Source organism: Puma concolor, chromosome F2 (assembly GCF_028749965.1).
Source record: "Puma concolor isolate L17-30 chromosome F2, mPumCon1.1.hap2, whole genome shotgun sequence".
Taxonomy (NCBI): Eukaryota; Metazoa; Chordata; class Mammalia; order Carnivora; family Felidae; genus Puma; species Puma concolor.
Genome location: NC_141684.1, coordinates 48,837,889 through 48,862,764, shown reverse-complemented (window position 1 = coordinate 48,862,764; position 24,876 = coordinate 48,837,889). Strand labels below are relative to the sequence as shown.

The 24,876-nt window shown below is 36.6% G+C and overlaps 1 protein-coding gene across 4 annotated transcripts in view; it reads left to right on the top strand.

Moving 5' to 3' along the window:
• Positions 1-24,876, top strand: part of CNBD1 (cyclic nucleotide binding domain containing 1) — a 492,838-nt gene that overhangs the window by 424,277 nt on the left and 43,685 nt on the right. The window lies entirely within an intron of this gene.

Here is a 24,876-nt window from a genome sequence, read left to right as displayed (position 1 = left end):
TCCTAGATGTTTTGGTTGTTGTTCTGGTTGATGTTCTGGTTGTTGAAAGGAGCTTTATAGACTAGAGAAAAAAGGGAAAGATAAAAAAAGAAAAAAAAAAAGGAAAAGGTTTACAAATTTGAAAAAAATGACTATAATGAAATAGAATAAAATGAAATGATGGAAGTAAAATACAATTTGAAAAATTTACAAAAAAGTAAAAAATATAATTGAAAAATATTAAAGAAAAATATTTTTAATAAAAATTGAAAACAAATAAATTTTTTCTCTTTCTGTATTCAAGAATAAGAAAAGAAAAAGAAATAAAAATGAATAGATGGACCAGTGAACGGACTGAAATATGATTTAAATTACATCAGTCCCTTAGAAGTCAAACCATGAAGTGCTTTATAGTATATAAACTATGCAGAGAGACTTGTGGTGTTCCTGAAGAGTGAGATTGACCCAATTGGTCAGAGCTTAGTGTAACGACTCTGTTCTACACTAGATGGCACTGCTTAGGTTACTGGGGTGGATTGTTGTGGCTCTTGGAGTTGTGTATGTGCATGCGAGGAAAGGATGAAAATGGTGCCACCCAGGTACCCAGTCTCTAGCATTGGAACTCTGTTCTCCCTGACCAGCAGTCCTGTACCCCTTCTTCATCTCTGGCTCTGCTCACTCCCCACTTTTACACTGTCCGTGACCAAGCCATCAGGTTGCCAGGTCGCATCTCCCTCCTGAGTTTTATCTCAGATGTGGCTCTTTCCCAACCCCTCACTTCTGAGGATCTGTGGCTTTGATCCATTTTGACTGCCTGGGGGAGAGTCTCACCGAGCAATGGCCAGGTGCTCTCCCACCCCCAGGAACTTTTGCGGGACTGTGCAGCTGCCAATGCGCAGAGACTGTGGCTGGGTGCCAGCCCACCCCAGAAAAAGTTTATGTGATTTTATAGCAGCAGCATTTCAGGGATTATGGTAAATCACAACACACATCTGGTGCCAGGCATCCCACTTAATGTCCTTTTTCCAGCACCAGCGAATGTGGTTGTTCTTCAGGGTCCACTGGGACCTTTGCCTGTGGGGTGGCCGCACAGCCTCTACCAAATGTCCTCCTAGCAGGGGAAATGTCTCTCCCTGTGTGGCCCGAGGACCTGAGGATCTCACTCTCTGCTCCTGGGGATTCGCCTTTCCCACCAGAGCACCACCAGGTATCTAGCTATGGAGTTTCAGACTTTGCAATCCCCCTATTTATAGAGTCTTAATGAAATTTAAACCCTCTTCTTCCTCCTTTCTCCCTTTTTGTGTTCAGTCCCTTGTGTACTCTTTCTTTTCTCTCCAGCTGCTTTTGGATGGGGGAGGATGCTTTCCTCCCCACCGTCTCCATCATCTCTCCACAAGCTAAAACAGCTCCCTGCCTTCCATGGCTTCTCTTTACCCCAGTTCATCTCTCCATGCCATGTACCTGCTGAGTCCTGTGGTTCAGGTTGTGCATATTGTTGTGTTAATCCTGAAATCAGTCTTCTAGATGTGCAGGGTGGTTTAGTGTTGATCTGGCTGTATTTCAGGGATCAGAGATGCAAAAAAACTTCCATGCTCTTCCACCATCTTGACCCCTCTGTGTCTGATTTTTTAGACAGGACTCTCCTATCTTATTTTTTAAAATTTCCTGAATATTTTTATTTATCCTTGTGCATTACTCCTTCAAGAACTGCAAAGTTTATTTACCCTAGAATTGAGCAGGTAATTTTAATAATACTTATTTAAATCAGAGGAATAAGCTACATTCCATGACTAGAAGTGTTTGCATAACTCATTCTGTATACCCACTTTCCTTGTATAAATTGCTTCTCTTGTCATCTTAATGCAACCCTCTAAAAAGGAAGAATTTTTTGTTTGTTTGCTTATTTGTTTGTTTTTATAAAGCCAAGTTATCATTTGTTTGTAAGGGGGAAATCAAAGCAAAAGACATGATATTCAAACACTGATTTGCTTAAGTGCTATGAAATATATTTGAAAAATAATTGCCAAAAAAAATTTTACCTTTATAGTTGCCATGCACTTCATGACAAAACAAACCAGGTATCTGTTTCTCCGTTAATGTTGGAGATGTAGTGAAATTACATTTTTTTATACACAGTCCTCATAATTCCATGTAGATTACCTTTCTTTTATTGAAACAGAATAACCACTAGATGCAAATGTGGTCATGGCTTTAAATTGTGCTATCATCAAAAATTGATAATTAAATTATAACCATCAATATCCTCTTAAGTTTTTACATGGGTATGTCTTTATATTATAGCCTGGATTCTACTTGTTTTGTCGACAAACACCTTTCTGCAAGTATTCCCTTGTTATGTGAATAAATTTTTATTATTTTCATACCTTCTTGCATATCTATTTCCTAGAGACATCTAAATATGTATGTATGGATTCTGTTAAACTTTTAAAGAATTAAACTGTTTTTCCATTTCTAGAACCCCATCATTTTATCTCTGTGTGTTGACATATACTGCTGGGCACTTTTTTTTTTAAAGAAAAAAATAGACCTCCAGAGAATATAGAAATTCTTTAGTCCTATGTAAGCCTGTTTGTAAACCAGCTTGTCAATATGTATCAGAAATGTAAAAAACACTTTCTATACCTGGTTGAATTGTATATAGCTGTCATACATTATATATATATTCTGATGATCCCCCACAATTTTTCAGCATATTTTTACTCTCAGTTCCATTCATTTCCATGTAACTATAGATCTCTTTACATAATCCACCTTTCTTTAAAGCCTATCCATTCTCCTTTTATTGTATTCCAAGCATGCCTTTCATCACTCCAAGTAAGTCTCAGGGAGGCCTGTAGGGTTGTGTCTAATTCCTTTGCCTTGGAAGTTTAAATTCACCATGTCACCCATGCTCAGCACATTAAGTGGTAAACATATTTTGCCTGAAGCTTTCTACATGCCTCTTTTAAAGTTTCTCCCATGACTTATTGAGCTTTAACTCTATTGTTAATATTCTTTTCAGACCAAGAGAGGCAGTAAATCTAAAACAAACTTACAGATTTTACTGCTATAACTTTCAGACCCACCTAGTCTCCTTTGAGGAGAAAATTGTTCCTTTTAGTAGGATATTTTCCCTATGTGTCTGATTGCTACTCTCCAGTGATTAATTCTTTAATCATATCAAACAGTTTTTCTCCTAGAAGTTAAAAATACTAAAATAAAATTATTTATTTCCACTTATTTTTCCATTAGAGTGGACAAGTATGTGTATATGTATATATAAAAATATATTTTACTTTCAGGTCTTGTTTTTAGTTACTTCACTAGTTTAACCTGAGATGGTTCAATAGACAATAGTTATTTTTGTTATTATTGGTGTTTCTTTTATAGATAAAACACGAATCATGGAAATTAATCAGCAAGAATTTTTAAGTAGCTGCCAATTACATGCCAGCCCTAAGGATACCAGGCTAAGGATGCTTGTTTCCTAAGGCCACATCAGCCTTGAGCACCATGTATATACATTATATGATTTTAAGGTCATGTGAATACTCTTTCTAATTCCCTTTCATGTTCTCCTCAGTATCTTTCACCTCTTCAATCTGTGAATTTTTGTGAAGAAAATTTACTTAATGGGATATGAACTTATTTAGAAGATAGTAGTATGAATTTGTGTTTTAGAGCTTTGGCTTTGGAATGGGCCTGTTATGTTCCAAATGCTGGACCCACACGTACATAATGGGCTCTCTTGGATAATTAATGAAACTACTTTACAGCCCCCTGTGCCAAAGGTTTAGTCAAATGAGAGGAAGGATATTATTCAAAATATTTAACACTTGGAAGAGCCCAACTCTGAACCATTCAGAAGAACACTGCTCAAAGCAGGATCTTGAAGGATCCCTGATGTGTCAATCCTCATATACCTAGTAGTGAGAGATCATAGGGGAGCAACTGAAGTGCTGCTAGGACACTCAGGGTGCTTTGACAATGATTATTTAACTCAACTGGTTGGGAAATACTTAACTATTTTAATTGGTTCAACTGAACTGGACCAACCCAGTGACTGTCACAGATACTAAATTATTTATATCAGATCTTTTCCAAATACATTTTTCTAAGGATAACAACAATGATATCAGAAAAGAATAAAAGGAAAGACATAATAGATTTACTGGAAGGGTAAACAGGAATCAAACATGTTATAATTATCAGTGGTCACAGCACCAGCAATATCACCTTATTCAAGTTGTTCCAATGGCAAGATCCTGACTATGTCTTAGTTCCCCTTGTTTATACCTAAGGCTAACTCTCCAGGATTCCCAGAGATTTAGTGACCTACCAATTGCCTTTACACTAAAATCCTTTTTTTTGTTTAAGTTAACCAGATTTAATTCCTCTGGTTTCTAACTGAGAATACTCATAAATATCTGGTAATAGGACTAGATTACTGGCAGTAATACCTCCTAATATGTAGAATTTATTTGCTGCCATACCCTCATATGTGGAATTAATTTGTTGAAGAATTCTATAATTCTTCATAGAAAATTAATTTTTTTGCTATATTGTGTTAAATTATGGTGTGTTGTATATTCGGAATAAAAGCAACAACTTCAAGGACTTGTCTGGAAAATATCAGGATTTTGCAGTGTGTTCATTGATTCTTATGACCATCATTAAGATTTTTCAGAAAGAGATAAGCTTCAGACTCTCCAAACACAAGAAATAAAGAAAAGGCAGTTTTATAATAAATACTTTTTCTCCCTGTCATTTTATACCCAATTCGACTGAAATATGGATAATTTGATTCTTTGCATTGATAAAAAATATACTGTAATCCAAATTTAAGCACTGATATACTACAGCAGAAAGATAGAATTCTCAGAGGATAAGATGAGGTAAAAGATAAATCTGAACTCTTAAGCCTCTTTCACATGCCTCTGGTTAACCCAGTGGTTTCAACTTTGGCTGTACATTGCCTTTTAAAAAATAATGATGCTTTGTTCCTAACCATTGAAATTCTTATTCAATTTAATTTTTCTTAGAAAGTGGTTTGAGCATTGTTTTTGAAAAAGTTCCCTAGGTAATTCTTGAAGAATAACTCTTTCTCATTGAAGAAGTCTCTGGAATGTAACCTGGAGGACAGAATCATATTCCAGGTTTTGATTTATCTCAGTTCGAAGTCATTAATTTGTGAACCAGAGGGTGGTTAGAGCACAAAGCCATGCTGTGAGGAAACAGAAGTTCTCACATTCAAAAACTGTGCATAAATGTGATCTTTGGGTGTTGTTTCTAGCCAATTAAATAAACCTGTAACAAATACATTGTAAGCTTAGAGGTTCTTAAGATAATTATATTGAAATAAAATGTGACTTTAATATTCTGTATTTTTATTCTTCTGACAATTAAATGAAATACTATAAGTAAATTACCTAGCGGAGTGCCTGACAAAAGGAGTAACTCACTGGAAGCAAGTGATTATCACCATAAGTACTATTATTATCCTTACCACTCCTTCCACTAACTGTACTTTAACTACTACTACGACTACTACTGACAGCTAGAGACCAGGTGTTTCCTAAATAAATCCACGGAATCACTCAACAATTTTGAGGTGCTCTTTCTTATATGCTGCAGCACAAATGATTTGTGTAGAGTTTTTTTCTTCCATTTTTTTTTTAAAGATTTAAAAACATTTTTTTTTAGTAATCTCTACACCCAACATGGGGCTGGAACTTACAACCCCAGGGGCAAGAGTTGCATGCTCTACCGACTTGTAGGTACCCTACAAACAATTTATATTTTTAAATATATTTTTATTAGATTTTTGAGAGAGTGCAAGTGGGGTAGGGGCAAAGAAAGATAGGGACAGAGGATTCAAAGCAGGTTCTGTGCTGACAGGCTGACAGCAGGGAACGCAATGCAGGGCTCAAATTTCTGAACCTGTGAGATCATGACCTGAGCTGAGGTCGGATACTCAATCGACTGAGCCAGCCAGGCACCCCTATTCAGATTTATTTATTTATTTATTTATTTATTTATTTATTTATTTATTCATACTTTTTTAATATAATTTATTGTCAAGTTGTCTAACATACAGTGTGTAAAGTATGATCTTGGTTTTGGGGTAGATTCCTGTGGTTCATCGCTTACATACAACACCCAGGGCTCATCCCAACAAGTGCCTTCCTCAATGCCCATCACCCATTTTCCCCTCTCCCCTACCCCCCCATCCACCCTCAGTTTGTTCTCTGTATTTAAGAGTCTCTTATGGTTTGTCTTCCTCCCTTTCTGTTTGTAACTATTTTTTCCCTTCCCTTCCCCTGTGGTCTTCTGTTAAGTTTCTCAAGATCCACATATGAGTGAAAACATGATATTTTTAAGTATCACTTTGATACTTAAGAAAGAAGTTGTTACCTATTGTTAAGTGCCAATATTCTGCCCTCTTTTCTGGTTCTTTTTTTTCTTTTCCTAATGTTTAATTTTTTTGGAGAGAGAGAGAGAGAGCATGAGCAGGGGAGAGGGGCAGAGGCGGCAGAGGAGAGAGAGAGAGAGACAGAGAGAGAGAGAGAGAGACTCAAGCAGACTCCGTGATCAACTCAGAGCCTGACGCGGGACTCCATCCCATGACCCTGGGATCATGACCTGAGCTGAAATCAAGAGTTGGATGCTCAACCAACTGAGCCAACCAGCATCCCTTTTATTGTTCTTGACAAAACTTAATATTAAGTCCCATTTCCACCCCCTACTTTCAACATCTTTATTGGCGAGATTTATAGTGTTGAAATTATTTGGCAAGAACTAGTTATTTTTCTTCACACAAATTCTTTGAAATCAATTAATATAACTCATGCTGACCCTAAAATCCCCAAATTTCTTGCTTAAATGTGTGGTTCTTTTTGTTGATTTAATTTATGCCTTGTTGGGAAAAGTGGGTCTGTAGTATCCACAGTATGTCTGTCTGTGTTTAAGTTTGTATTTATCTGACTGTATTTGGTTGAAAGGTGAAATTGTAAGGTCCTCTTTCCAGTATGTAAGAATATGCAGCAACTGAGGGTGCTGGGGTAGCTCAGTATGTTAAGCATCAAACTTTTGATTTTGGTTCAGTTCATTGTTTGTAGGGTCAAGCCCTGCTTTGGGCTCTGCACTGACATCACGGACCTTGCTTGGGATTTTCTCTCTCCCTCTCTTTCTGCCACTCCCCTGCTTGCTCTCGATCCCTCAAAATAAATAAATAAACTTAAAAAAGGAATATGTAGCAAGTACTTGTTATTTGTTTACTATCTAGATCTTTCCTTGTCTACAAACAGGTCACCATTCTTATGTAATCTTTTTCTGTAGGCTTCAATATCTTTCTAACAACTTCTTAAAACATGATTGAGCTAATTTTAAAATGGCATCTTTGCTTCATCTCTGTACATATCTTTGTCTAGGGCTCCACCTGTTCACTCTTGGCAATTGCTTTCATCATAACCAGCCTGAGTTATATCTGGAAAAAGGCAGGAAAGAATTTCTGAGTCATAAAATTTCTATTACACATATCAGCACTGAGTTAAGGAGAAAATAAATCATTTTCATTCATTTAGAAAGCAAACAAATGATTCTGTCTAAAGTTCTACTTGCACAACTTAATATACTCAATGGTTGTTGCACAGAGGAGAGGGAATACATATAATAAAATAAATGCAGGGTTTGGTCTGATAGAGATTTGAGTGTAAATCCAATCTCAAACATTTAGAAACTGTATGATATTTGTAGGCAACTATTTAACCTATATAATCCCTTGTATATTTTGTCAATAATATGGTAATAAATTTTACTATGAAATATAATTTTGTAGATTAGAAATAGTGTATTAAAAGTACTTGACACAGGTATATCCACTATCATCACTGTTATTTAACATAATACTGGAGGTTCTAGCCTCAGAAATCAGATAACAAAAAGAAATAAAGGCATCCAAATTAGCAAGGAAGAAGTAAAACTTTCACTATTTACAGATGACACAATTCTCTAAGTAGAAAACCCAAAAGACTCCACCAAAAAATTACTAGAACTGATACATGAATTCAGTCAAGTCTTAGAATATAAAATCAACAAAGAGAAATCTGTTGCATTTCTCTACATCAGTAATGAAGCAGCACAAAGAAATTTCCTTGAAGAAATCAAGGAATCAATCTCATTTACAATTGCTCCCCAAACCATAAGACATCAGGAATAAACCTAAGCAATGAGCTAAAAGATCTGTACTATGAAAACTATAAAACTGATGGTGGCAGTGCCTGGGTGGTTCAGTTGGGTAAGCATCCAACTTTTGATCTTGGTTCATGTCATGATCTCATGGTTTGTGGGAATAAGCCCCACACTGGGCTCTGTGATGATAACATGGAACCTCCTTGGGACTCTCTCTCTCTTTCTCTCCTTGCCCCTCCCATGCTTGTGCTCTCTCTCTCTCTCTCTCTCTCTCTCTCTCTCAAATAAATAGATAAACTTAAAAACACCCACTGATAAGTGAAATTGAAGGTGACACAAAGAAATGGAAAAACAGTTTATGCTCAAGGATTGGAAGAACAAATATTGTTAAAATGTTGATATTAACCCAAAGCAATCCCCATCAAATACCACCGGCATTTTTCACAGAATTAGAACAAACAATCCTAAAATTTGTATGGAACCACAGAAGATGCTGAATAGCCAAAGAAATCTTGAAAAAGAAAAGCAAGGTGTGCCTAGGTGGCTCAGTTGGTTAAACATCCAAGTCTTGATTTCAGCTCAGGTCATGATCTCACAGTTCGTGAGTTTGATCCCCGTGTGAAGCTGTGCACGGACAGAGTGGAGCCTTCTTGGGATTCTCTTTATCCTTCTCTCTCTGCCCCTCCCCAACTCTCTATCTCTCTCTGTCTCTCTCTCTCTCTCTAAAATAAATAAATAAACATTAGGAAAAAATTAAAAACAAAAAGCTGGAGGCATCACAATTTCAAACTTGAAGTAATTTTACAAAGCGATAGTGACCAAGACAATATGGTACTGGCACAAAAACAGACGTATAGATCATAGAACAGAATAGAAAACCCAGAAATGGACCCACAAGTATATGGTCAACTTTGACACAGCAAGAAAGAACATTCAGTGAGACAAAGACAGTCTTTTAAACAGATGGTATTGAGAAAACTGGACAGCAAAATGAAAAAGAATGTAAGTGGACTACTTTCTCACACCATCCACAAAAATAAACTCAAATGGATGAAAGAGCTAAATGTGAGACAGGACACCATCAAAATCCTAGAGGAGAAGATAGGCAGCAACCTCTTTGACATTGGCCATAGCAACCTCTTATTAGATATATCTCCTGAGGCAAGGGAAACAAAAGAAAAAAAAACAAACAAACAAACTAGTGGAACTTCATCAAGTTAAAAAGCTTCTGCACTGCAAAGGAAACAATCAACAAAACTAAAAGTAAAAATTTTGGATGGGAGAAGATATTTGCCAATGATATATCTGATAAAGGGTTAGTATCCAAAATATATACAGAACTTACACAACTCAACCTTAAAAAAAATAATCCAATTAAAAATGTACAGAAGACATGAATAGACGTTTCTCCAGATTTCATGCAGATGGCCAACAGACATGAAAAGATGCTAAACATCACTCATCATCAGAAATACAAATCAGGGGTACCTGGGTGGCTCAGTCGGTTGAGCGACTTTGGTTCAGGTGATGATCTCGCGGTTTTTAAGTTCGAGCCCTCCCATCGAGCTCTGTGCTAACAACTTGGAGCCTGGAGCCTGCTTTGGATTCTGTGTCTCCTTCTCTCTCTGCCCATCCCCCGCTTGTGCTCTGTGTCTCTCAAAAATAAATAAAATGTAAAACAAATTTAAAAAAATTAGAAATACAAATCAAAACTTCAATGAAATGTCACTTCATACCTGTCAGAATGGCTAGAATTAACAACACCAGAAACAACTGGTGTTGATGAGGATATGGAGAAAGGGGAACCCTCTTTACTGTTGGTGGATGCAAATGCAAACTGCTGCAGCCACTCTGGAAAACAGTATGGAGGTGCCTCAAAAGTTAAAAATAGAACCATTCCATGACCCAGCAATTATATTATTAGATAATTATCCAAAGGATACAAAAATATTGATTTGAAGGGATATATGCATCCTAATGCTTATAGCAGCATTATCAACAATAGCCAAATTATGGAATGAGCCAAAATGTCCATTGACTGATGAATGGATAAAGAAGATGTGGTATACATATCTACAATGGAATATTACTCAGCCATCAAAAAGAATGAAATCTTGCTAGTTACAAAGAAATGGGTGGGCTAGAGAGTATTATACTAAGCAAAGAAGTCAGTCAGAGAAGACAAATACTACATGATTTCACTCACATGTGGAATTTTCATCTTATTTTAAGTATTTTAATTACTTACACTAGAACAATGAGTAATTAATAAGTAAAAAGAAATTAATTACTTACACTAAAATGTGAGCTATCCAAGGTCAGAGAGTTTATTTTATTTACTGTTATTTCTGGTATACAATTGAAATTAATATGTTTACTGAATGAATAAACAGAATTCCATTTTTATTTATTTATTTATTTATTTATTTTAATTTTTTTTCAACGTTTATTCATTTTTGGGACAGAGAGAGACAGAGCATGAACGGGGGAGGGGCAGAGAGAGAGGGAGACACAGAATCAGAAACAGGCTCCAGGCTCTGAGCCATCAGCCCAGAGCCTGACGCGGGGCTCGAACTCACGGACCGCGAGATCGTGACCTGGCTGAAGTCGGACGCTTAACCGACTGCGCCACCCAGGCGCCCCCAGAATTCCATTGTTAACTTACAATTTACTAAAAATACAAAGTCTTTTCCATTATGTAGCTATGCTCAGATATTTTATTTTATTTTTTCTTACATTTATTTATTTTATTTTTGAGAGACAGAGTGAGAGCACAAATGGTAGAGGGGCACAGAGAGGGGGACACAGAATCCAAAGCAGGCTCCAGGCTCTGAACTGTCAGCACAGAGCCCGATGGGGGCTTGAACTCACAAACTGTGAGATCATGACCTGAGCCAAAGTCGGACGCTCAACATGGAGCCACCCAGGAGCCCCAATGTTCAGATATTTTATAAGGAGGATTAGCCTAGGTGTATCTATTAAATATATATTTATTTCATTCACACAAATATTTAAAAACTCACTTTACAAAATCCTCACAAACATTGTGCTATTGCCAAAAGTTGTTGATCCATAGGCAACCAAATAAGCTGTTCTTTAGAAATATGTTAAAAATCACTCAGTTAAGTAATAAGCCACTTATCAAAAGTAAATTTATTGAGGTTTTAAAAAAATTTTTAATGTTTATTTATTTTTGAGAGAGAGAGAGAGAGAGAGAGAGAGAGAGAGAGAGAGCATGAGTGGGGGAAGAATAGAGAAAGAGGGGGAGACACAGAATCCGGAGCAGACTCCAAGCTCTGAGCTGTCAGCAAAGAGTGAGACTTGGGGCTTGAACCCATAAGCTATGAGATCATGACCTGAGCTGAAGTCGGACACTTAACCCACTGAGCCACCCAGGCACCCCAATTAATTAGAGTTTTATGGATAGGTAATTATTGATAATTTTTTTTCTGACATAAGGCATCTGTTCTTTTTCATTTTATTTTTTTATCTATTTTTTTAAGTCTGAGCTTAACCAACTGAGCCACCCAGACGCCTCTTATCCATTTCTATAATAGCTGTAATATAGTAATAACTATTTTCGGAATTCCTGCCAAGTTTTGTGTACTGAAATATTCCCTGCAAATTAGTTGAATTTTCCATTAATAAATAGCAGTGATGTAAAAAATACTGTCTTAATGACATTACCAATACTGTTTTCCATAAGTACTAAGATTAGTGGCCACAAAGTGAATAAAGCCCTGAAAATATTGTTTAAATAATATGCAAAAACATAGTTTTAAAAAAATATGGTTTTGATTGCATAGGAGAAACATTTGATGTAATTTTTTAAAATTTCTTTCATTATTGCAACTAAACGAAATTTTTTTTTGTTTTGTTTTTTTAATTTTTTTAACGTTTATTTATTTATTTATTTATTTATTTATTTATTTATTTTTATTTATTTATATATGAAATTTATTGTCAAATTGGTTTCCATACAACACCCAGTGCTCATCCCAAAAGGTGCCCTCCTCAATACCCATCACCCACCCTCTCCTCCCTCCCACCCCCCATCAACCCTCAGTTTGCTCTCAGTTCTCAACAGTCTCTTATGCTTTGGCTCTCTCCCACTCTAACCTCTTTTTTTTTTTTTTTCCTTCCCCTCCCCCATGGGTTCCTGTTAAGTTTCTCAGGATCCACATAAGAGTGAAACCATATGGTATCTGTCTTTCTCTGTATGGCTTATTTCACTTAGCATCACACTCTCCAGTTCCATCCACGTTGCTACAAAAGGCCATATTTCATTTCTTCTCATTGCCACGTAGTATTCCATTGTGTATATAAACCACAATTGCTTTATCCATTCATCAGTTGATGGACATTTAGGCTCTTTCCATAATTTGGCTATTGTTGAGAGTGCTGCTATGAACATTGGGGTACAAGTGCCCCTATGCATCAGTACTCCTGTGTCCCTTGGATAAATTCCTAGCAGTGCTATTGCTGGGTCATAGGGTAGGTCTATTTTTAATTTTCTGAGGAACCTCCACACTGCTTTCCAGAGCGGCTGCACCAATTTGCATTCCCACCAACAGTGCAAGAGGGTTCCCGTTTCTCCACATCCTCTCCAGCATCTATAGTCTCCTGATTGGTTCATTTTGGCCACTCTGACTGGCGTGAGGTGATACCTGAGTGTGGTTTTGATTTGTATTTCCCTGATAAGGAGCGACGCTGAACATCTTTTCATGTGCCTGTTGGCCATCCGGATGTCTTCTTTAGAGAAGTGTCTATTCATGTTTTCTGCCCATTTCTTCACTGGGTTATTTGCTTTTCGGGTGTGGAGTTTGGTGAGCTCTTTATAGATTTTGGATACTAGCCCTTTGTCCGATATGTCATTTGCAAATATCTTTTCCCATTCCGTTGGTTGCCTTTCAGTTTTGTTGGTTGTTTCCTTTGCTGTGCAGAAGCTTTTTATCTTCATAAGGTCCCAATAATTCACTTTTGCTTTTAATTCCCTTGCCTTTGGGGATGTGTCGAGTAAGAGATTGCTACGGCTGAGGTCAGAGAGGTCTTTTCCTGCTTTCTCCTCTAAGGTTTTGATGGTTTCCTGTCTCACATTCAGGTCCTTTATCCATTTTGAGTTTATTTTTGTGAATGGTGTGAGAAAGTGGTCTAGTTTCAACCTTCTGCATGTTGCTGTCCAGTTCTCCCAGCACCATTTGTTAAAGAGACTGTCTTTTTTCCATTGGATGTTCTTTCCTGCGTTGTCAAAGATGAGTTGGCCATACGTTTGTGGGTCTAGTTCTGGGGTTTCTATTTTATTCCATTGGTCTATGTGTCTGTTTTTGTGCCAATACCATGCTGTCTTGATGATGACAGCTTTGTAGTAGAGGCTAAAGTCTGGGATTGTGATGCCTCCTGCTTTGGTCTTCTTCTTCAAAATTACTTTGGCTATTCAGGGCCTTTTGTGGTTCCATATGAATTTTAGGATTGCTTGTTCTAGTTTCGAGAAGAATGCTGGTGCAATTTTGATTGGGATTGCATTGAATGTGTAGATAGCTTTGGGTAGTATTGACATTTTGACAATATTTATTCTTCCAATCCATGAGCAGGGAATGTCTTTCCATTTCTTTAAATCTTCTTCAATTACCTTCATAAGCTTTCTATAGTTTTCAGCATACAGATCCTTTACATCTTTGGTTAGATTTATTCCTAGGTATTTTATGCTTCTTGGTGCAATTGTGAATGGGATCAGTTTCTTTATTTGTCTTTCTGTTGCTTCATTGTTAGTGTATAAGAATGCAACTGATTTCTGTACATTGATTTTGTATCCTGCAACTTTGCTGAATTCATGTATCAGTTCTAGCAGACTTTTGGTGGAGTCTATCGGATTTTCCATGTATAATATCATGTCATCTGCAAAAAGCGAAAGCTTGACTTCATCTTTGCCAATTTTGATGCCTTTGATTTCCTGTTGTTGTCTGATTGCTGATGCTAGAACTTCCAGCACTATGTTAAACAACAGTGGTGAGAGTGGGCATCCCTGTCGTGTTCCTGATCTCAGGGAAAAAGCTCTCAGTTTTTCCCCGTTGAGGATGATGTTAGCTGTGGGCTTTTCATAAATGGCTTTTATGATCTTTAAGTATGTTCCTTCTATCCCGACTTTCTCAAGGGTTTTTATTAAGAAAGGGTGCTGGATTTTGTCAAAGGCCTTTTCTGCATCGATTGACAGGATCATATGGTTTTTCTCTTTTTTATTGTTAATGTGATGTATCACGTTGATTGATTTGCGAATGATGAACCAGCCCTGCATCCCAGGAATGAATCCCACTTGATCATGGTGAATCATTCTTTTTATATGCCGTTGAATTCGATTTGCTAGTATCTTATTGAGAATTTTTGCATCCATATTCATCAGGGATATTGGCTTGTAGTTCTCTTTTTTTACTGGGTCTCTGTCTGGTTTAGGAATCAAAGTAATACTGGCTTCATAGAATGAGTCTGGAAGTTTTCCTTCCCTTTCTATTTCTTCGAATAGCTTGAGAAGGATAGGTATTACTCTGCTTTAAACGTCTGGTAGAACTCCCCTGGGAAGCCATCTGGTCCTGGACTCTTATTTGTTGGGAGATTTTTGATAACCGATTCAATTTCTTCGCTGGTTATGGGTCTGTTCAAGCTTTCTATTTCCTCCTGATTGAGTTTTGGAAGAGTGTGGGTGTTCAGGAATTTGTCCATTTCTTCCAGGTTGTCCAATTTGTTGGCATATAATTTTTCATAGTATTCCCTGATAATTGTTTGTATCTCTGAGGGATTGGTTGTAATCATTCCATTTTCATTCATGATTTTATCTATTTGGGTCATCTCCCTTTACTTTTTGAGAAGCCTGGCTAGAGGTTTGTCAATTTTGTTTATTTTTTCAAAAAACCAACTCTTGGTTTCGTTGATCTGCTCTACAGTTTTTTTAGATTCTGTATTGTTTATTTCTGCTCTGATCTTTATTATTTCTCTTCTTCTGCTGGGTTTAGGCTGCCTTTGCTGTTCTGCTTCTATTTCCTTTAGGTGTGCTGTTAGATTTTGTATTTGGGATTTTTCTTGTTTCTGGAGATAGGCCTGGATTGCAATGTATTTTCCTCAGGACTGCCTTCGCTGCGTCCCAAAGCGTTTGGATTGTTGTATTTTCATTTTCGTTTGTTTCCATATATTTTTTAATTTCTTCTCTAATTGCCTGGTTGACCCACTCATTCGTTAGTAGGGTGTTCTTTAACCTCCATGCTTTTGGAGGTTTTCCAGACGTTTTTCTGTGGTTGATTTCAAGCTTCATAGCATTGTGGTCTGAAAGTATGCATGGTATGATTTCTATTCTTGTAAACTTATGAAGGGCTGTTTTGTGACCCAGTATATGATGTATCTTGGAGAATGTTCCATGTGCACTCGAGAAGAAAGTATATTCTGTTGCTTTGGGATGCAGAGTTCTAAATATATCTATCAAGTCCATCTGATCCAATGTGTCATTCAGGGCCCTTGTTTCTTTATTGACCGTGTGTCTAGATGATCTATCCATTTCTGTAAGTGGGGTGTTAAAGTCCCCTGCAATTACCACATTCTTCTCAATAAGGTTGCTTATGTTTATGAGTAATTGTTTTATATATTTGGGGGCTCCGGTATTCGGCGCATAGACATTTATAATTGTTAGCTCTTCCTGATGGATAGACCCTGTCACTATTATATAATGTCCTTCTTCATCTCTTGTTACAGCCTTTAATTTAAAGTCTAGTTTGTCTGATAGAAGTATGGCTACTCCAGCTTTCTTTTGGCTTCCAGTCGCATGATAAATAGTTCTCCATCCCCTCACTCTCAATCTAAAGGTGTCCTCAGGTCTAAAATGAGTCTCTTGTAGACAGCAAATAGATGGGTCTTGTTTTTTTATCCATTCTGATACCCTATGTCTTTTGGTTGGCGCATTTAATCCATTTACATTCAGTGTTATTATAGAAAGATACGGGTTTAGAGTCATTGTGATGTCTGTATGTTTTATGCTTGTAGTGATGTCTCTGGTACTTTGTCTCACAGGGTCCCCCTTAGGATATCTTGGAGGGCTGGTTTAGTGGTGACAAATTCCTTCAGTTTTTGTTTGTTTGGGAAGACCTTTATCTCTCCTTCTATTCTAAATGACAGACTTGCTGGATAAAGGATTCTCGGCTGCATATTTTTTCTGTCTAGCACACTGAAAATCTCGTGCCAATTCTTTCTGGCCTGCCAAGTTTCAGAAGAGAGATCAGTCAGGAGTCTTATAGGTCTCCCTTTATATGTGAGGGCACGTTTACCCCTTGCTGCTTTCAGAATTTTCTCTTTATCCTTGTATTATGCCAGTTTCACTATGATATGTCGTGCAGAAGATCGATTCAAGTTACGTCTGAAGGGAGTCCTCTGTGCCTCTTGGATTTCAATGCCTTTTTCCTTCCCCAGTTCAGGGAAGTTCTCAGCTATTATTTCTTCAAGTACCCCTTCAGCACCTTTCCCTCTCTCTTCCTCCTCTGGGATACCAATTATGCGTAGATTATTTCTTTTTAGTGTATCACTTAGTTCTCTAATTTTCCCCTCATACTCCTGGATTTTTTTATCTCTCTTTTTCTCAGCTTCCTCTTTTTCCATAACTTTATCTTCTAGTTCACCTATTCTCTCCTCTGCCTCTTCAATCCGAGCCGTGGTGGTTTCCATTTTGTTATGCATTTCGTTTAAAGCGTTTTTCAGCTCCTCGTGACTGTTCCTTAGTCCCTTGATCTCTGTAGCAAGAGATTCTCTGCTGTCAGCTATACTGTTTTCAAGCCCAGCGATTAATTTTAGGACTATTATTCTAAATTCACTTTCTGTTATATTATTTAAATCCTTTTTGATCAGCTCATTAGCTGTTGTTATTTCCTGGAGATTCTTCTGAGGGGAATTCTTCTGCTTGGTCATTTTGGATAGTCCCTGGCATGGTGAGGACCTGCAGGGCACTTCCCCTGTGCTGTGGTGTATAACTGGAGTTGGTGGGCGGAGCCGCAGTCAGACCTGATGTCCGCCCCCAGCCCACCGCTGTGTCCACAGTCAGACTGGTGTGTGCCTTCTCTTCCCCTCTCCTAGGGGCGGGATTCACTGTGGGGTGGGGTGGCCTGTCTGGGCTACTTGCACACTGCCAGGCTTGTGATGCTGGGGATCTGGCGTCTTAGCTGGGGTGGGTAGGCAAGGTGCACAGGGTCAGGAGGGGCAGGCTTAGCTGGCTTCTCCTTAGGTGATCCACTTCAGGAGGGGCCCTGTGGCAGCAGGAGGGAGTCAGATCCGCTGCCGGAGGTTTGGCTCCGCAGAAGCGCAGAGTTGGGTGTTTGCGCAGAGCGAGCAAGTTCCCTGGCAGGAACTGGTTCTCTTTGGGATTTTGGCTGGGGGATGGGCGGGGGAGATGGCGCTGGTGAGCGCCTTTGTTCCCCACCAAACTGAGCTCTGTCGTCCGGGGGCTCAGCAGCTCTCCTTCCCTTTATCCTCCAGCCTTCCCGCTTTCTGAGCAGAGCTGTTAACTTATGACCTCCCAGAGGCTAAGTCGCGCTTGCTGTCGGAACACAGTCCGTCAGGCCCCTCCGCTTTTTGCAAGCCAGACTCGGGGGCTCTGCTTGGCCGGCGAGTCGCCCCTCTGCCCCGGCTCCCTCCCGCCAGTCCGTGGAGCGTGCACCGCCTCGCCGCCCTTCCTACCCTCTTCCGTGGGCCTCTCGTCTGCGCTTGGCTCCGGCGACTCCGTTCTGCTAATCCTCTGGCGGTTTTCTGGGTTATTTAGGCAGGTGTAGGTGGAATCTAAGTGATCAGCAGGACGCGCGGTGAGCCCAGCGTCCTCCTACGCCGCCATCTTCCCTCTCTCTCCCCTAAATGAAATTTTATATGGATTACTTTCACATTCATTAGTGCTTTGGGCACAAATCCACTGGATTGCTCTTTCCTGCTAATCAGAGATGACTTCAGTATCTTAGATTTATGGACTACCAAAAAGTTCAGGAAAAATTTAAATAACCTGAGAAGTTTTTCTAGCTTAAATTGAGATGATCTTATACTTTATTTTGTCCTTTTAGGCAAATTGGGAAAATAACATTCATAGATATTTTAAGCATATTTTCTAGTTTTGCAGGGAAATAATTGCATATAGATATACATCATGATGTTCTAATTGACATATATTGTGTAATTATTACCACAGTATGTTTAGTTAATATCCATAATGCCACATAACTATAAACAAAAGAAAAAACCCTTGTCTTTGTGATGAGAATTCTTAGGATTTACTCTTAACAACTTTCCTTTATATCATATAGCAGTGTTAACATCATGTTGTATATTAGATCCCTAGTACTTATTTATCTTATGACTAGAAGTTTGTACCTTTTGATACCTCCTCCTCTAACCCTCACCTCTGATTACTACAAATCTGATCTCTTTTTCTGTAAGTTTTTTTTGATTCTGCATATAAGTGAGATCATACAATATTTGTCTTTCTCTGTATGACTTATTTCACTTAACATAATGCCTGCAAGTTTCATCCATGTTGTCACAAATGGTAAGATTTTCTCATTTTTAATGGCTGCACAATTATCTGTTGGATGTATAAAATGTGTGAATGTGTGTATGGGTGTGTATCACAACTTCTTTATCCATTCATCCATGTCTTGGCTATTATAAATAATGTTTATATGAACATGGGGGGCAGATATCTTTTTTAGTTAGTGTTTTCAGTTTCTTTAGATATATATTTAGAAATGGAATTTCTGGATCATATGTTAGTTCTATTTTTACTTTAAATATTGTTTTAAATGTCTATTTATTTATTTTGAGAGAGAGTGTGTGATTGGGGGAAGGCAGAAAGAGAGGGAGAGAGAGAATCCCAAGCACCCTTCACACAGACAGTTCAGCATGAAGCCAGACACGGGGCTTGAGCTCACAAACCGTGAGATCATGACCTGAGCCAAAATCAAGAGTCAAATGCTTAACTGACTGATCCACCCAGGTGCCCCTGTATTTTTACCTTTTTGAGAAACCTCTATATTGTTTTCAATAATGGCTGTACCAATTTACAATCCCACCAACAATGTACAAGAGATCTTTTTTGTCCTCATCACACCAGCATTTGTTACCTCTTGTCTTCTTGATGATGGCTACTCTTAGTAGGTGTGAGGTGATATCTCATTGTGGTTTTAATTTTTACTTTCTTAATGATTAGTGATGTTATACATCTTTCATAGATGTTAGCCATTTGTATATTTTTTGAAAAATTTCTATTCAGATCTTTTGCCCATTTTTAAAATTGAATTATTTGGGGTTTTTTGCCATTGAGTTGTAGAAGTGTGTTGTATATTTCATATATTAACCTCTTCTCAAATATATGGTTGGCAAATATTATTTACCGTTCTGCAGATTCTCTTCTCACTTTCTTGATGGTTACAGTCTTGTGCAGAAGGTTTTTATTCTGATGTACTCACATTTATTTTTAATTTAGTTTCTTGCTTTAGGCATAATTTCTTAAAAAACTCATTACCAAGACCCAAATCAAGGAGACTGTTTCTATATTTCTCTAGGAGTTTCATGGCTTCAGGTCCTACATTAAGTATTTAATCCATTTTGAGTTATTTTTTCTGAGTGGTGTAAGATAGGCCTCAAGTTTTATTCTCATATATGAATATCAAAACCATTTATTAAAGAGACTGCCTTTTCTCCACTGAGTATTTTTGACGCCCTTGTCAAATATTACTTGATCATACATGCCTGAGTTTATTTCTGAGTTCTCAATTCTGTTCCAGTGGTCCATTTGTCTGTTTTTATACCAGTACCATATTGTTTTAATTATTACAGCTTTATAGTATAGCTTTAAAAAAGAAAGTCTGATGCTTCTTGCTTTGTTCTTCTTAGGATTTCTTTGGCTCTTTGGTTTCTTTCTTTTTTTTTTTTTTTTGCAATTTCATGTAAATTTTAGGAGTATTTTTTTTCCTTTTTTGGTAATGAATACTATTTCAATCTTGAAGAGGATTGCATTGAATCTGTAGGTGGCTTTGGTAGTATTTACATTTAAACAATATTAATTATTCCAATGTATGAATAACACAGGATATTTTTTCATTTATTTGTGTCTTAATTCTTTCATTAAAATCTTGTAGTTTTCATAGTAAAGATCTTTCACCTCATTGGTAAAATTTATTCTTAAATATTTCATTGTTTTTGATGCTATTGTAATGGGATCAATTTCTTTATTTCCTTTTCAAAAAATTTGTTGTTAGTGTATAGAAGCACTACTGATTATTTGTATGTTAATTTTTTATCCTGCAACTTTCTGAATGTTGATTAATTCTAAGAGTTTTTTTGGTTGATTTTTTTTGGATATTCTGTATATAAAATCATGTCAGTATGTTAACTAACTGGAATTAAAATAAACACTTAACATAAAAAATCCTAAAAATAGTGAAATAAAATCATGTCATCTGCAAATAGTGATTTTATTTCTTTCTGTTCAATTCTGATGACTTTTTTTTATTTTTCTTGCCTGATTGTTCTAGCCAGAACTTCTAGTACTATGTTGAATCCAAGTGGTGAGAGTGGGCACTTTTGTTTCTGACCTTAGAGGAAAAGATTTTAACCTTTCATCATTGAGTATGATGTTAGCTGTGGGCTTCTCATAATGACCTTTATTATGTTGAGATATGTTCCTTCTATGCCTAATTTGTTAGGTATTTTTTTAATCATGAATAGAGGTTACATTATGCCACATACTTTTTTTCTGCATCTATTTAGAGAATTATACGGTTCTTTTCTTTCATTCAATTAATGTGAAGTATCACATTGTTTGTGTATGTTGAAACATCTTTGCATCCACATACGTTCCACTTAATCATGATGAATGGTCTTTTTATTGTGCTACTGAAATCAGTTTCCTAGTATTTTCTTGAGCATGTTTGCATCTATATTTATCAGGGATATTGACCTATAGTTCTCTTTTCTGGTAATGTCCTTATCTGGCTTTGGTATCAGGATACTGCAGGCGTCATAAAATGAGTTTGGAAGTGTTCTTTTCTCTCTCTGTCTCTCTCTCTCTTTCTCTCTTTTTAATAGTTTGAGAAGTATTGGTTTTACTTCTTTAAATGTTTGGTCAGTTTCATCAGTACAGCCATCCGGCCCTGGATTTTTCTTCACTGGGAAATTTTTGACAACTGTTCAATCTCCTTATCAGTATATGTGCTATCTATCTATAAGGAAAGAGAAATAGAACATATGCTATATTAGATATGAGAAAGGTGAAAACACTACAGGTGCAGACATTTAAAACCATAAAAGGCTATTATGAATCACTACATGCCAATAAATTTGAGTATTTAGGTAAAATGGACAATTGCCTGGAAAAGCAAAACCTTAGAAAATCTTCGCAAAATGGAGTGCCTGGCTGGCTTAGTCAGTAGAGCATGCAACTCTTGATTTCAGAGTCATGAGTTCAAGCCTTTGTTGGGCATACAGCCAAAAAAAAAGAAAGAAAAAAAAAGAGAAAATCTTCACAAAAGAAACAGAAAATGTAAATAATTTTGTGTCTGTTAAAGAAGCTGAATACATAATTTAAAATCTTCCCATAAAGGCCCATTTTGTTTGGTAATCTGTGAATTCTACCAATTATTTAAGAAGACATATGTCAATCTTAACAAGATTACTCTTAACGCTTCTAAAGAGTAGAAGAAAAACAGTCTTAAACTTTTTAAATTAGCCTTTAAAACATCTCAAAACATTACAAGAAGAAAATCACTGGCCAATTTCATAAATAAACAATATGCAAAATTGTAATAATATATTAATATACTGACTCCAGAAATATATACAAATGGCTATTTATCACAACCAAGTTGGGTTTATTCCAGAAATGTAAGGTTAGTGTAACATTAAAGAGTGTATCAATATATTTCACTACATTTTCAGAATAAATGAAAAACATCCTATAATCATTTTTTCAGAAACCCTTATTTTTTTTCAATTTTTTGTTCATTGGACTCAGTCCCAGTACCATTTCTATAACAATTCCTGAGGTTTCAGAGCTTCATGTAAGCACTGTAATAAAAATATGTCAACTCTTGAAGGCATTCTTCTTCAGAAAAACCTGCTAACAGCAGGGCCCTTTGAATCACATCCTGTAGATCAATCTGACATTACTTTTTTTAGCTGTCCTTCCTGAGATCTCTCTGAAGCCTCAAAAAAAAAAAAAAAAAGGAAACAATAATTATTTTATGGCTATCATAATTACTGAAATGGAATCACATGGCATTTCTGCTTACACCTTTGCAAAAGCGTGCTTCTTTGCTTGTTAAAACATTGTTAGAAAAGGAGTGAAAATTCTGTATGTCAGAATCGAGTGCAATTCACAGATGGCATCTTCCCACTTTTAATTCTTGTCTGAGCAGTTAATGGAGGTGAAGAGAGGCAACTCAGTCCCAAAAGTTGGCTTATGACTGACCACTCACTCCCAGACTACTTTTATTTGCTATTACAACTACAACTTAAAAGTTATGATAATGCTATAGGCACATCAAAAACTGCTTCCTAGTTACAATTTAGCTATGTGTTCTTTTCTCTGATATAAATTGCTTGATATTCTAAATTATTAAATGCAATATCATTATCTGGACAACCTAAGGATGGTGTTTAAAAAAACATGAATATTAATGCTAACATCTATTACAACAATGATGTTCCTATACTTTTATACCCATAAAACTGAGGAAAAATCCATACAATTCTGTGATGTGTCTTCTGTTAATGAAAAACAAAAGTGGAAACTATATCTATGACTTAAAATGAGGTCATTATCCATTTTCTACCTTTTTTTGAGATAGACAAACTTTGGCTAAAATCTTGGCAATGTCACTTGCTTAATTTTCCTGAGGCCTCAATTTCTCATTTGTGAAATGGTGCAAGAATACCTATCTTGTAGAAATTATGTGAGAATTGCACAAAATAACATGAAATTTGTCTGGTGGTGTCTAGCATTTAATATGCTCAATCAACTTTGAGTTTCCTTGGCTTCTTATACCAATTTCATTTCTGTTTCCCACTCACAGACCCAGAAAAAAGAGCTCCTTAATCAGTCTCTTTTAATTGATGTATCAAATTAGGGATGTATCCTTAATTGATGTGAACAAATTTATAGGTTGGGACAAGCCAATTATCTTTTATCAATAAATGAACTCTGTCATAAGCACTGGGTCAACTGGTAGTTTCCTGAATTATAAGATTATGTCAAGTTGATTTGGGGGCCTCTCATATTAATGTTATATAAAATGAGGCAGTGAAGAAAGTGGACAGATACTTTAAGAGGAAGCAAGTGCAACAGTATGAGAAGGATTGCATAGTTTCCAATGTACAAAGCTAGCATCCTTGTTTCCTAATATTTCTTATCCCATATTTATGCCATGTTGTCACTCTACTCTTTTTATTTTGTATGCCCTTTTCAAGTATATACTTTTTTAGTTTAGCTAACTTAAATGTGTTCTAATATTACAGTCAAATGAATTTGAGTTATTAACTACTCCAGTGTTTTTTTAAATTCTGTTACTTAGAGCAACTTTTATTTTTCAAGATACTAAGTTAACATCATGATTTTAATTAGTAATTGATTTTTAAGCCAACTATAAAATTGGCTAATAGGTTTGCTGATATTACATAGTGTGTTTTGACACTGACCTCTTTACCTTAAAAATATTGGTAGATTCATCATATATTCCAATATTGAAGAAGACAGAGATTATAAAGACTACATAAAACTAAGGAGGAAAAATGATCAAAAAGTTTGTCCAATAGTTAATTGAATGGATTGCACATGAAATATCATGGTCCCAAATTTTAGTATATATTAATATTAATGAATATATTATTTAGGATGCTTTTGGCACGAGTTGAAAGAGACACCTAATTAAAAGGATAAAGTTATTTATTATGTAAGAAGAGGCAAACTATCCAATGATGTCAGCAAAGATTCTCTGTCTGTTCACTGTGCTATCCTCAATGTGTTGGCTGTTGTCCATAGTCTTGTCTTTTCATGCATCCAGAATGCTGCTGCAGGCTCTGTGATCCAATACAGCTTTGTCCAGAACATAACAGGCAGTTGCCCATTGCAGACTGTTTTTAAATCCTGGAATTTAGATTTCCCCAAAAGTCTCCCAGCACACTACCTCTTAAATCCCATTGGTTAAATTTCTGGTATTCTCACTCTATTGTCCAAGAACAACTATAAATAATTCCTCTTTATTCTCAAATGTTTTCCCATTTGGATGATAAATTATCATTATGTTTATCCACATGCCTATGCCTTAGGAGAATGAGATTCTAGGAGCATGAAAAAGCAAATAATCTCGTGTTTTTAACTTCTCATAAAGTGATTTTGGCAAGGGATAATGTAATGGCTTTGGGGTAGTCAACCAATAATCTTACAGACATGAAATTACATGTGGCATTGTAATAACAAAGAGACACTGATATTACATGTCTGTAATAACATGTCTGCCACATTTTAAGTATAGAATACTTTGTAATTTCTGATTATGAAGTTAGACATTGTACAAATTAGATTAATTTTTGCTAAAATTCTCTGTGATGATCAGAGTGCCCGTGAATGTGAATTTAGGAAAAAGTACAAATGACTGGTCAATTTTATTATTAGGGGAAATCCAATTTGGTCTTCCATATAAA